The sequence below is a fragment of the Mus musculus genome, chromosome 6, assembly GCF_000001635.26.
Source record: "Mus musculus strain C57BL/6J chromosome 6, GRCm38.p6 C57BL/6J".
NCBI classification, from domain to species: Eukaryota; Metazoa; Chordata; class Mammalia; order Rodentia; family Muridae; genus Mus; species Mus musculus.
Window position 1 is genome coordinate 93,334,006 of NC_000072.6, and position 13,403 is coordinate 93,347,408.

At 40.3% G+C, this 13,403-nt stretch overlaps 1 non-coding gene across 1 annotated transcript; it reads right to left on the reverse strand.

Moving 5' to 3' along the window:
• Positions 1-1,452: 1,452 nt before the first annotated feature.
• Gm25094 lies at positions 1,453-1,583 on the reverse strand. The gene has a single exon (XR_003956607.1). It is a non-coding gene; the product is annotated as a small nucleolar RNA SNORA17 (small nucleolar RNA).
• Positions 1,584-13,403: the final 11,820 nt, after the last annotated feature.

The window sequence follows — 13,403 nt, forward strand, 5'->3', positions numbered from 1 at the left end:
CTATTGATCCTGGAATCTCACTGGGACTACTCTCAGATATCCTGCTGTTGCCCTGTGTCATGAAGATCCTGTACTTTTGGATCTATAGCACCTGCCCTTTAGTGCACTCCAGCAGGTCATTGATGGGGTAGATGTAGGGATGGATCAATTCTAAGTCCTGGATCTGGGCCTGAGAGGTATCTGAGCTGGTCAGTCCCACTCTCATGCCTTCCAGGCAGGCTCACCAAAGATCTTGAAATCACAGCCAGCTCTACTGGGCTGCCCAGGCAAGGCGCAGGGCTCACTCTCCTGAGTGTTGCAGCTGTTGAGGGACAGGGGAATCTGTCCCTCAGTTCTCCCACTCTCATGACCCTGATGCCAGCTCTCCTGACTGTCATAACAGGTAAGGGAAAAGGAAGAGGAAGAGGGCATCTCTCCCTTGCTCATATTGCCACATGACAGACAAGTTATGGGGCTGGCTCTCCCATGCTTGACTGTGCTGCCCAGGTAAGGTACAGGGCCTACACTCCTGATCTCAGGGCCCCTTGCCTCATGAGGAGAGGGCAAAAGGGAGGAGAGGGGATTTCTCCCTCTCCAGTGCCACCACACAGCAGACAAGAGGTAGGGACCAGCTCTCCTATGTTCAGGTCCTCATAGCCAGCCCCCTACCCCCAGCTTCACTGGGGCTCTACCTTGCTACTCAGGCAAGGTGCAGGGCCTACTTTTCCAAGTGCAGCAGTTGATGACCAGTTCTGATGCCCCTAGGGTCAGCTTGCCCAGGATGCCCAGGTGAGAGGTGGAGTCAGTTCTGAACAGCTTTTAGAAATCACCATGTTCTCAGGTGGCAGCCCAGACCAGGGAGGTCCCCCTGGTCTTTGGTGGTAACAGATCCCTACTGCTGCAGGACCATGGACCCAGATGTGGCCCCAGTGGCAGCACAGGCCAGGACCCCACCATGGTCCCAGGTAGCATCACCTGCTACTCACATCAGGTTGTTCCTCAATACCCTTGACTCTCCAGTTCTGCCCCTCTTCATTGTGCTCACATCCTTCTGTTTCTCTTTCTCTTCCATTTCTCCACCACTTACTTGCTCCTCTCAGTGGCCCCAGTCTGAGTGCCTGAGATCATCTCAGGGGTGGCTTTAGCAGCGCGCAATGTCCTGTTTGTGCATTATGGCACCAGGCAGGGGTCCTCTTGGGCATAATCTGTCCCATAAGGCCTACATGATGCTAGACTGTCATCTTAGGTTAGCTCCCTGCGGGACCAGGCTGGTGGTCATCTTGGGCTCAAAAGTAGTCCTATGTGAAGGTCATCTGTCTTGGGCTCACTCTCTACCCTTTCCTCCAGAGCCATCTATGATCCTAGGTGACCTAGGTGAGGTTCTTCTTCAGGCTTCTTCCCTGCCCTAGGAACATATTAGGGCCTATGTGGCACCAGACTGATAATTGTCTCATGCTCATTTTTTTTTCAGAGAGTGTTAGGCTACTGATCATTCAGATGTTCACAGGTCAGAACCCTGAGTGTAGACATAGCTCTCTCCTCTCTGTCACCTACTGATGCACATGAGACACAACAGCCACACCTGTAATGCTTCTAGGACCAGAGTCTCACTCATTTTAATACCTTTTTTCTAGAAAAAATGAATTTTATATAAATTCTAAGATTGGCCAGCATCAATTACACATAATTATCCTTTCAGTATATAACTCAGCAGTCTATATTTAATTTTAAAACGACCCTCTTCATTGAAGACCCCAAAATAAACCCACACACCTATTGTCCTATGGTCACTTGGTTTTTGACAAAGGAGCTAAAACCATCCAGTGGAAAGAAGACAGCATCTTCAACAAATGGTACTGGGTCAACTGACAGCATGTAGAAGAATGCGAATTGATCCATTCTTATTTCCTTGTACTAAGCTCAAGTCTAAGGGGATCAAAGAACTCCACATAAAACCAGAGACACTGAAACTTATAGAGGAGAAAGTGGGGAAGAACCTCAAAGATATGAGCACAGGGGAAAGATTCCTGAATAAAACACCAATGGCTTGTGCTGTAAGATCAAGAATTGACAAATGGGACCCCATAAAATTGCAAAGCTTCTGTAAGGCAATGGACACTGTCCATAAGACCAAAAGGCCACCAACAGATTAGGAAAGATCTTTACCAATCCTAAATCCATTAGGGGGCTAATATCCAATATATATATATATATATATCTCAAGAAGTTGGACTCAAAAAACCAAATAGCTGTATTTAAAAAAAATGGGGTACAGAGCTAAACAAAGAATTCTAAACTGAGGAATACCAAATGGCTGAGAAGCACCTGAAAAAATGTTCAGCATCCTTAATCATTAGGGAAATGTAAATCAAAACAACCCTGAGATTCCACCTCATACCAGTCAGAATGGCTAAGATCAAAAACTCAGGTAACAGCAGATGCTGGCAAGGATGTGGAGAAAGAGGAACACTCCTCCATTACTGATGGGACTGCAAGCTGGTACAACCACTCTGGATATCAGTTTGGCGATTCCTCAGAAAATTGGACATAGTTCTACCAGAGGATCCAGCAATACCACTCCTGGGCATATACCCAGAAGATACTCCAACATGTAATAAGGACACATGCTCCACTATGTTCATAGCAGCCTTATTTATAATAGCCAGAAGCTGGAAAGAACCCAGATGCCCCTCAACAGAGGAATGGATACAGAAAATGTGGTACATTTACACAATGGAGTACAACTCAGCTATTAAAAAGAATGAATTTATGAAATTCCTAGGCAAATGGATGGAACTAGAAAATATCATCCTGAGTGAGATAACCCAATCACAAAAGAATTCACATGATATGTACTCACTGATAAGTATATATTAGCCCAGAAACTTAGAATACCCAAGATACAAGATACAATCTGCAAAACACATGAAACTCAAGAAGAACGAAGACCAAAATGTGGACACTTTGGCCCTTCCTAGAATTGGGAACAAAACACCCATGTTGCAGAGACAAAGTTGCAGAGACAAAGTTTGGAGCTGAGACGAAAGGATGGACCATCTAGAGACTGCCACACCTGGGGATCCATCCCATAATCAGCCTCCAAACGCTGACACCATTGCATACGCCAGAAAGATTTTGCTGACAGGACCCTGATATTGTTGTCTCTTGTGAGGCTATGCTGGTGCCTGGCAAACACAGAAGTGGATGCTCACAGTCAGTATTGGATGGAACACAGGGCCCCCAATGGAGGAGCTAGAGAAAGTACCCAAGGAGCTAAAGGGGTCTGCAACCCTATAGGTGGAACAACAATATGAACTAACCAGTACCCCCAGATCTCATGTCTCTAGCTGCATATGTAGCAGAAGATGGCCTAGTTGGCCATCATTGGGAAGAGAGATCCCTTGGTCTTACAAACTATATGCCTCAGTACAGGGGAACACCAGGGCCAAGAAATGGGAGTGGGTGGGTAGGGGAGTCAGGGGGGATATAAGGGACTTTTGGAATAGCATTGGAAATGTAAATGAAGAAAATACCTAATTTAATAAAATGAATTTATGAAATTCTTAGCAAATGAATGTATCTGGAGGATATCATCCTAAATGAGGTAACCCAATCACAAAAGAGCACACATGATATGCACTCACTGATAAGTGGAGATTAGCCCAGAAGCTCAGAATCCTTCTTAGAAGAAGGAACAGAATACCCATGGAAGGAGTTACAGAGACAAAGTTAGGAGCAGAGTCTGAAGGAGTGACCATCCAGAGACTGCCCCACTTGAGGATCCATCCCATAAACAACCACCAAACCCAGACACTATGGCAGATGCCAATAAGAGCTTGCTAACAGGAGCCTGATATAGCTGTCTCCTGAGGGGCTCTGCCAGTGCCTGGCAAATACAGAAGTGGACGCTCACAATCATCCAGTGGATGGAGTACAAGGTCCCCAATGAAGGAGCTAGAGAAATTCCCAAGGAACTGAAGGGGTCTGAAGTCCCATAGGAGGAATATCAATATGAACTAAGCAGTACCCCCAGAGCTCCTTGGAGCTAAACCACCGATCAAAGAAAACACATGGTGAGACTTGTGGCTCTAGCTGTGTATGTGGCAGAGGATGGCCTAGTCGGTCATCAATGGGAGGAGGGGCCTTAGGTCTTGTGAAGGTTCTATGCCCTAGTACTAGGGAATGCCAGGGCCAGGAAGCAGGAGTGGGTGGGTTGGGGAGCAGAGGGTGGAGGGTGGTTATAGGGGATTTTTGGAGGGGAAACTAGGAAAGGGGATAACATTTGAAATGTAAATAAAGAAAATACAAAAAAAAAAAAAAGAGTTCAGACAGACATACAACCATTCAGCCATGTGATTACCTGGATTGCAATCTTGTAAATAATGCCACTTATTAATAAATACTACATACTTTGTAACAAAAAAGACCCTCTTCTTACAGTTAATTTTTATTGTTAATATTAATTAATATGTGTGTGTGTGTGTGTGTGTGTGTGTGTGTGTATGTGTGTGTGTGTGTGTGTGTGTGTGTATGACATGTAGGGGGATTAAAGATCAACTTTGGGTGTCTATTTCACTTTCTACCTATGGCAGGGTCTCTTACCTTATAACACCAGTTCTAGTTGGCCCACAAACTCCCAGGGATTCTTTTGCCTCTGTCTTCCATCTTCTTTGAGTGTACTGAGATTACAGATGCATGCTACAGCATCCAGATTTACATGTGGTTTCTATGTCCCAACACAGCCATCACACTTCCTTAGCAAGCTCTTTATTCCCTGAGCCACCTCTCAGACTCATCAATAGCTTTCTCTTGCGCCACTCCTCTTGTTTCTTAGTCATGCCAAAGGGTTTTTTTCTTGTCCACTTAACTCATCCTTTCAAGCAGCAGGGACTAGTTTTTTTTTTTTCACCATCTGATATGTTTTCTATTAATGTTTAGTGTTCATCAGATTTGTTTTCCTGCTATTTTTCTGGTCAAGTAGAGTTCTGGGCTTATTAATTTTCCATTTTGAGCATATACACAGTTAAGAGCACAAAGTGCATTTCTGTCTTAGTGCATCATATGCTCTGATTAAGTATAAGAGTGAACTTTAGTTATCATCCAATTTCGAACTTCATTTCCTTTGTGTTAAAAAAAAATCCACAATTTGGTTGAACATGTAAATACCAATACAATATAGTATTTCTCAGCATCTCTTGTTCTTACTATGGCCTAATGTTGAGAATACCATCACCACCAAGTGTTTTGTACCAGGATTTTATGAAGATTGATTTGTTTTGTAGGTAGAAATGTGATCTTGAAACTGCAGAGCAATGGGCCAGATGTGCATTCAATGCTGAGACAAGTTGTCAGACCAGCAGTGGATACTGGTGGATCTCATCATTCCAGCAAAGGAGCCTAGGGAATAGAGACTTCACTGAGAGCCACTTGTCAGCAAATTTTGGAGAAAGCTTTGGGGAAGGTCAAGGAAAAATAGATACTAGAAAACTATTGATATTATCTGCCACAGCTATGTACTAGCACCAAGGGATGTCACTATGTGACTTTGAGTAAGACAGATATGAGGACGAGTCATACATGCTCCTTTTAGTTCTTGTCCTCCAAGGGGATGTGCCTGTCCTATCCCTCATCCCCTCCTGGCTGGGGAAGGCAACACAGTAGAATCCAGAAGTTACTCCTAACTATATGATAAAAGAAACACATCAAAGGTGCCAGAAAAACAAGTCTACTTCTACTCTACGTCTTGGTTAGAATCTTCTTAAATATCTTCCCTTGGCCATCCCAGCTGAGAAGTGAGTATCAAAGAGGGCCCAGTTGAAATGTAGGGGACAGTCTTCTGAGAATTCTTGCCAAATTAGATTAGAAAACACAGGCTGTGGTGAGAGATGTGGGTAACTGTATGTTTGCCTATATGGTTTTTAGTTTAGTTTAGTTTTAGAAGGTTTTTATTATTATTATTATTATTATTATTATTAGCACTTAAGAAGGTGCTTGTAATATTTTATCTTACTTTAACAAGAACAGTGTTGCTTGGGAAACAAATACAGATTTGCAGAACCTGGAAATATCAAAACAGATTTTCAAGATTAGCAGCAGTTACATCAAACTCTATTTGGCAAATTGGGGTTGTACAAGAGAAAGCAGCTCTAAGGATTTTGTTCTGGTAAAGAGCTTCAGGAGATGTCTGAGCACACTGACAGTGTGCCACAGTCTTTTCAAGCATGCTCTCCTACACCTGAAAACATCCTGCCTGGTTCTTCCTGGCTTGGAAGCCTTTGTGTCTGTAACCCTGGAAGATACTCTGAAGTTGTAATGATATTGTAACTACAAAGTGTTTCCGTGCACCAGACACATGGTGAATATCCAATTAGTGCTGGCTGTTATTTCTAGCACTTTTCAACACTTGCTTCATTCTAGAACCTTTCCTTTGCCATCTCTCTCAAGTTATGCAACTTCTCTCACTTGATTATTTCTCAGCATAGAAAAGAGTGACCTGACCTTGCCCCTGAATTCTACCATAGTCAGAAGTTCCCTTAGGTTCAAGAATCCAGGTTTTTTTTTTCTTTTAATCTACAAATCAATGCTTTGTTGAGCTTAAGCTTCAGAATTCCATAAAACAGGTTTATAGTTAAGGACAAATACCTGTGCTGTGACAGTGTTGTTGTTGTCTGTTTCTATGGCAAACTGCACCAAATGATGACATATTCACACAAATATCCTGATGTCATAGAGAAGGCAAGGGACCTCTTTGCTTATTAATTCTTGAAGCCAAGTGCCTTGTGCACCTCTCATTTACTACTAAATCAGGTTTGCTGTTATTACTGATGAGTCCACTTAACAGTGTTCTTATCTGCAGGGTTAAAATTTGCATACATCTGCTTAATTCTTATGCACAGCTGCTAAGATACTTCACCTTTCATCTTGGTTTACACTATTCATCTGGAATTTCTTAAAACCAAACTATTCATAATAATGGTCTTGAAAGAACTTCAGGGGGTGGGGATGTTTGAGTTCAACATTTTAGCAGCACCCTTCACTTAAAGTAAAAAACTTCAGAGCTCTGGAAGACATGAGCACTTCTGACTGAAATGGATAATATCATCCACATGGGCTAAATGATTGCAGAACACATTTTTTTTATTGCATTATAAATCTGCCAGAAACAACAACCAAAGTTCATCAATACTTTCCTTACTTTCTGTTGGTTAAAAAAAAAAAAAAAAAAAAAAAAAAAGATTGTTTTGCTTCTCTTGTCTCTCAAATAAAACCAGAGTATTCAATGTTGTCATAAATGTTTTCTGTCAGTGATGTTTTTCAGATAAGTTGTTGAGAGTTGTAGGCTAAATAAAAGGAAATCACATAACAACTCAAGCCATCTCAGGGATCATGATTGGCTGATATAACAAAGATGTGACTTTATAGAATATAAAATATAGTAATACATGACTTATGACAAAATGACTTTATACTGGAATCAAAAGAGTTCTGTCCACAGCCCTTTTTGAAATAGAAGAAAGGTAGTGTAGTAACAGTTACAGGTGCTATTATATTCCTAACCTTGGCTTTGCTTATCACATCATGCATTTTCTTTAGCAAATCTCTCAATGTCTTAGTACATGAGCCTCCTGATTAGAAGTGTCCGAATATCATCCAAATGGCAAATAAAATACTGGTGATGGAAAAGGTCCACTTGCTATGCAACACACACACACAAAAAAAGTCCAGCACTTCAGTTATTTTGTTCAAGTGTGATTAGATCCAAGGTCATAAGTGGCATCAGTAGATGCCCATTCCCACACCACTCAAGAGTGGTCTATACTGTTCTTTGTTAGGCTTGACGTGTCCTAGAGAAGGGAAATTATAACACTACCAGTTGATGTTTAGGAGAAGACCATCTGCACATGACTGGGAAGGAATTTCTTGACGGGGCTATGGTAGGAAAGCTCACTGCAAATGTGGTGCATTCCCTAAGCTGGGATCCCTGTGTGACTAAAGAAAGGCAGCAGAGCCCCCAGTAGTTCTCTCTCTCTCTCAGCTTCCTGACTGTGAATCACTGTCCCCAACAGTACCACCTTCCCACCTATGATGTACTATATCCCCCAAACTGTAAGCCAAGGCTAACTTGTCTTCCCCTAACTTGCTTTCATCATATATTTGATCCCAGCAATGAGAAAAGTAGCTAATACAGTTTCCAAAACTGCAAACTTGATGACTCCAAGGTTTTAGCCAGTCAACTGAAAGAGAACAATACAAAAATAAACTTCCATTAAGGGTATAGGATTTGATACATCTGGAGAAAAATATAAACGAGTTCTGGTAAAAGAGAGAGATGTTCATTATCCAGCTGTTTTCTCCTATGGAGAGCTTATCTCTGCCCTCCCTTCCTCTCTTCTTCTCAAGCTGCATTGTTGACACAGTGGTGAGCCATCTTGGTTACCACCAACTATGAGAAGAATCTTAGGATGCCAGAATCACAAGGCAGAAGGAGCCTGGGTCCTCTATAACCTGTTTGAGCTTCCAGTTTGATAGAAAAAGTAAAATTTACCTTGGTTAGCTACACTTGGGGGGGGGGGAGTTTCTTATTCTAGCTAATCTTAATAGTAACAAAATTACCATTTTTTTGTCAACAGAGTTCAATCACAGAAAATGTAATTTATTAACACTTTGGAACTATAACCTAAAAATCAACATGTTTGCTCCAAGCCTATGAATGGATGAACACTGAAGCGATCCCATGCCTTAGTAATGAGACTCCACTAGTAGAAATGTCAGCTAGAGTTCCCCACTGGTCTTACCAAACCTTCGCCAGACTGCACAGAAGTCTAAGGTGCTTCTATCAACCTTTCCATTCTTCTCCCTAAGGCCAGATTTCTTTCATGCTTAAAGCTCTCCCACCTCTGCTCTCTGTATCTCCTTTCTGTCACAGGTGCTTTCCCTAACTACAAATCTATCATCTTTCCTAATCTATCATCATTTTATCTATCTATCTATCTATCTATCTATCTATCTATCTATCTATCTATCTATCTACCTATCTATCTATTATTTTCTCAAAAGTTAAGACAATGAAGTATCCATGTAAGTCAAGGAAAGATGACAATCAGCCTATCTAGTAATAAAAGTAACTTTGCTACAGACAGACTTTGTAAATCTCTAAGACAGCTTTCTATGAAGTCAAGGAAGAAGATGTGGCCAGATTGTTCTTTGCTTTCTCCAAATAGTTTCTTGGTTATTTTAAATTCATCTTTTGTCTCTTGGAAGTTAGAAAGAAAATAAAGTTTACTCTCAAGATTTGAAAAACAACATTTTACTGAAATTTCGTACAAATAGATACAAAGTAGACTTCTATCATTTATCTAAACAATATTGATATGGATAGAGTATGCTTGAAGTCTTAGCAAATGAAGACAAAGATTTGTTATTTGAATATGGTGGGTGAATATATGAGACTTAGGCTCCAGCAGAAAAATCCTATAGTTAATACACTCATTTACCACATAGCAACACACAAAAATCATCATCCTGCTATATACCAGCAACAGACACATGGGGAAAGAGAAATACTTATTCACTAGTGCTGAGAATGAAAGCTTGTGTATGGAATTCAGTGTAAAGGTTCCTCAAAAAACTATGAATGTATTCACTGAATAATACAGCTATAGCACTTTTGAGTACATATCCAAAGGACTCTATATCCTACTACAGAGATATTTGCACATCCATGTTCATTGCTCTTCATAGTAGCCAGGAAATGGCAACAGCCTCTGATATCCATCAACCGATGATGGAAATGAAAATGTGGTACATTTATACAATGGAGTACTATCCAACTGTTAAGAAAAATGAATTTTGTAGGTAATTGGATGAAGCTGGAGACAATCATCCTGTATGAGAATAAGGGGTAAATGGGGGTGATTAATAGAAAAGGAAATAGGATGAAGGATGGGAGGGCAGAGTAGAGGAGAGTAGGTGAATGGTAACCAATATTAAAGATACTTTGAAAACATTATATGGACACCTACTACTGTAGAAGCTTCCTAATATATGCACGTAAAAAAGAGTCTAAGTGGAGTTATGTTTAACAGGTAACAATATTCCTGCTAAACTAGTAAATAAAAAGCCACTGCTAGGAATGGATGTCCTCCTTGGAAGTTATTGACCAATGGTGTTCCACAAAAATTAAATTATAGGATGTGGCCATTGCTCCTTATTACCCTCCAGAACTTGACATTGAGACTCTATTATGGAAGATACCACATCCATGAGTCATAGAATATTGAGAAATCAAGTTGGTTCTGACCTAGAAGCTTCATCACTCCTGGCTAGCTTTCATAGTGCTGGGAGCTACTATGCACACAAGGGAGAAACATAGTCATAGATGGTACAGTTGTGAATGCTGTAAGCTAAAATAATGACCCGCCTGGCAAGATAGGCCCATTAGTACAATAGTGATACAAATGTTGTGGGGATAATAAAATACTTTCTGGTTCTTTTGAAACCTTTTTTTCTAAGACGAAAACCATACTTGTTACTGTTATCAGGGTTAATAACCTATGGATAGAGATGGGCCTTAGAAGAGACTAATCTTGTGCTAAATGAAGGTGATATTAAACACACTCCTAATGGCTTATTGTTATACTCATATATTAAAAAGCCACCTCCCATATCATTTCTTGGCCTTTTGGCTAAGATCAAGTGTAAAAAGCCACCTCCCAACTCTCATCAGAGATGCTTCTTATTATATAAATGGAGATTAACACAGAGAGAACCACAACTGTTCAAGGGGTAGAAAATAAGAGACTGCAGAGTGCTCAGCCCTTTCCGAAGCTCAGAAGTCATCATGGAAAAGGGGACAGAAAGATCGCAAGAGCCATAGGCTATGGATAACTACAAAGAAAGTGTTTTCTGGACACTAGCAGTAGCACATATGTACTCGCAATTGCTGTGGGAGCATGTACCCAACCTAGGAAAGATAAAGCCAGACAAAATCCCAACAGAGAGAAGGGAGGTGAGCACCAAGTCCCACCCTTACCTAAGGAGGTATGGATAGCAATGTATATATATATGTATATGCATGTATATGATATATATATATATATATATATATGTATATATGTATATATGTATATATATACACACACACAAACATACACTATATATATATATTTTTGCTGGTAGCTGCTATGCATACGATATATATACATATATATGTATATAAACATATATGTGTATCTATATTTTAGTGGGTAGAGAATGAAAGGTGAAAGTGCAAGGAGTTGAGGGAAAGGGGTGAATATGATCAAAATACATTGTATGAACTTCTTAAATAACTAATAGGAATATATTTTAATAAAGAAAGTGAATAAAAATCTGCAAATTTATTGGAAAATATATTACTTCTATTTGATATGGGGCTAGAATCTGTAATATTAGAAACTATCTCTTCCAGTGCAACCATCAGGAGACAACCCAATTAAAAACAAGAAAAACTTTAAATAGACATTTATGTAAAGGAGACAGATACATGGCCAATGGACGATAAGTATATGGAAAAATGGCCAACAATGTTAGCCATCACAGAAAGCAGGTAAAACACACAGTGAGATAGAATTCAGATCCACTAAAGTGAGTACAGTCAAAGGATGGATCCTAATCAGCGTCTGCAAGGATACAGAGAAACTGGAAGCCACATGCATACTGTTGGTGGGAATGTAAGATTTTCTACCAGTTTGGAAAATAGTATGGCAGTTGATATAAAGGATCAAGTGAGTGGGGAGATGGCTCAGTGGCTAAGTGCTTGGTGAGCAAGTACAAGGGTTTGAGTTCAAGTCCCCAATCCTATGTAGAAAGCAAGGAGTGGTCATATACTCCGGACCCCAGTGCTTGGTGTAAAAGAACAGAAATAAGAGAGTTCCTGAGGCTTATTGGCCACTTGTATAGCTTAAAGTTCAGTGAAAGACCTTCTTTCAAAAGAATAAGGTAGAGAAAGTGATAGAGAAGACACTAGATGTCCTCTTCTGACCTCTACAAGTACACACATAGGTATATGCACCACACACATATTCACCATACACACACACACACACACACTCAATTTAAAATTTTTGAATAAATAAACATAGACTCCCCATACAGCTTACAAATTCCCCTACTAGATACACACTCAAGAAGGATGAAAATATATGTCAAAATGAATCAAATGTTGAAAGTCTTTTAACATGGAGGAATATTCGGAACTAGCTGTTAAGTGAAAGAAGCCAGTCACAAAGGCTATGTGTGCATGACTTAGTTTCCATGAAATATCTGCTATAGCCAAGTGCGTATAACAGAAAGGAGGCTGATGGCTGCCTGGAATGCTTCTTCAGCATGATCAAAGTGATAGGAGGTTTAGAGGAGGGAGTTGTGCAACTTTGTAAATGAAATACAATCATCAAACCTTACTTACACGTTGACAAGGCATACAGTATAGTACATGAGGGTCTCGTTTTGAGTCCTTGCACTTCCAAGTGGCTCTAAACCTCCTGTGTTCCTATCAACATCCTAAATTACTCCCCCTAATAAATTAACTAGAACAAGCTCTCCACTTCACCTTAGCATAAGACACACTGAGTCACCATTAATGCTGGAAAAAAAGTTATTTATAAAAAAAAACAAGTCTTGAACCTTTTCCATCAAAATCATTAAAGAAAGGTTTGGAAGAAATTGAACATACAAGTACCTCTTACTCTCTTTTTTTTTGTTGTTGTTGTTGTTGTTACAATTTTTTTCTCATATAGGCATCTCCACTATCCACATGAAATATCTCCCTTCCTAATTGCAAGCTGCATCTAGACACAGATGATAGATCCTAATCAGTGATAACTGATCCTTCAAGCCTTAGCATCTATTCCTTTGAGTTGGTTCCCTCGTACTGTGAGCTCTTAGTGTCTTGGAAGTTTCCAGTGAATCTGAGGCATTTGGTAAGTTGCCAGCATGGACAGAAATTTATTTCAAGCCATTGTTCAGGAGCCATTTGAACCATAGGTAAGAATGGCCAATTGTCTGCTAGTTGAGAGAAGCCATGTAGGCAACAGAACCTCCCCGTCTCTTCCATACGTCTCTCTTGATTAAGTCTTTGCAGGACCAAAAAGCCCCACTGTCCTTAAAAAGCAAACAAATCCACTCAATCCCAAACTCAATTCCTTGATCCTCGCAGCTTTAATCCTACAGAGGTTCCCAAAGCATCTATATATACCACACACAAACTAACAAACAAACTATGTAATGGTAACCAACTGCTTGGAAAAAATATGATATTATTCTTTATTATCGTTATTAAAGGAAAAACTCTAATATTTTCAGAAACCTCCCTCTCCTATTGAAAGCCTTTCTATCTGGAAATACACTACCCCTCCTGGGAAAGCCTATTCTAGGAAGAGGAGCCT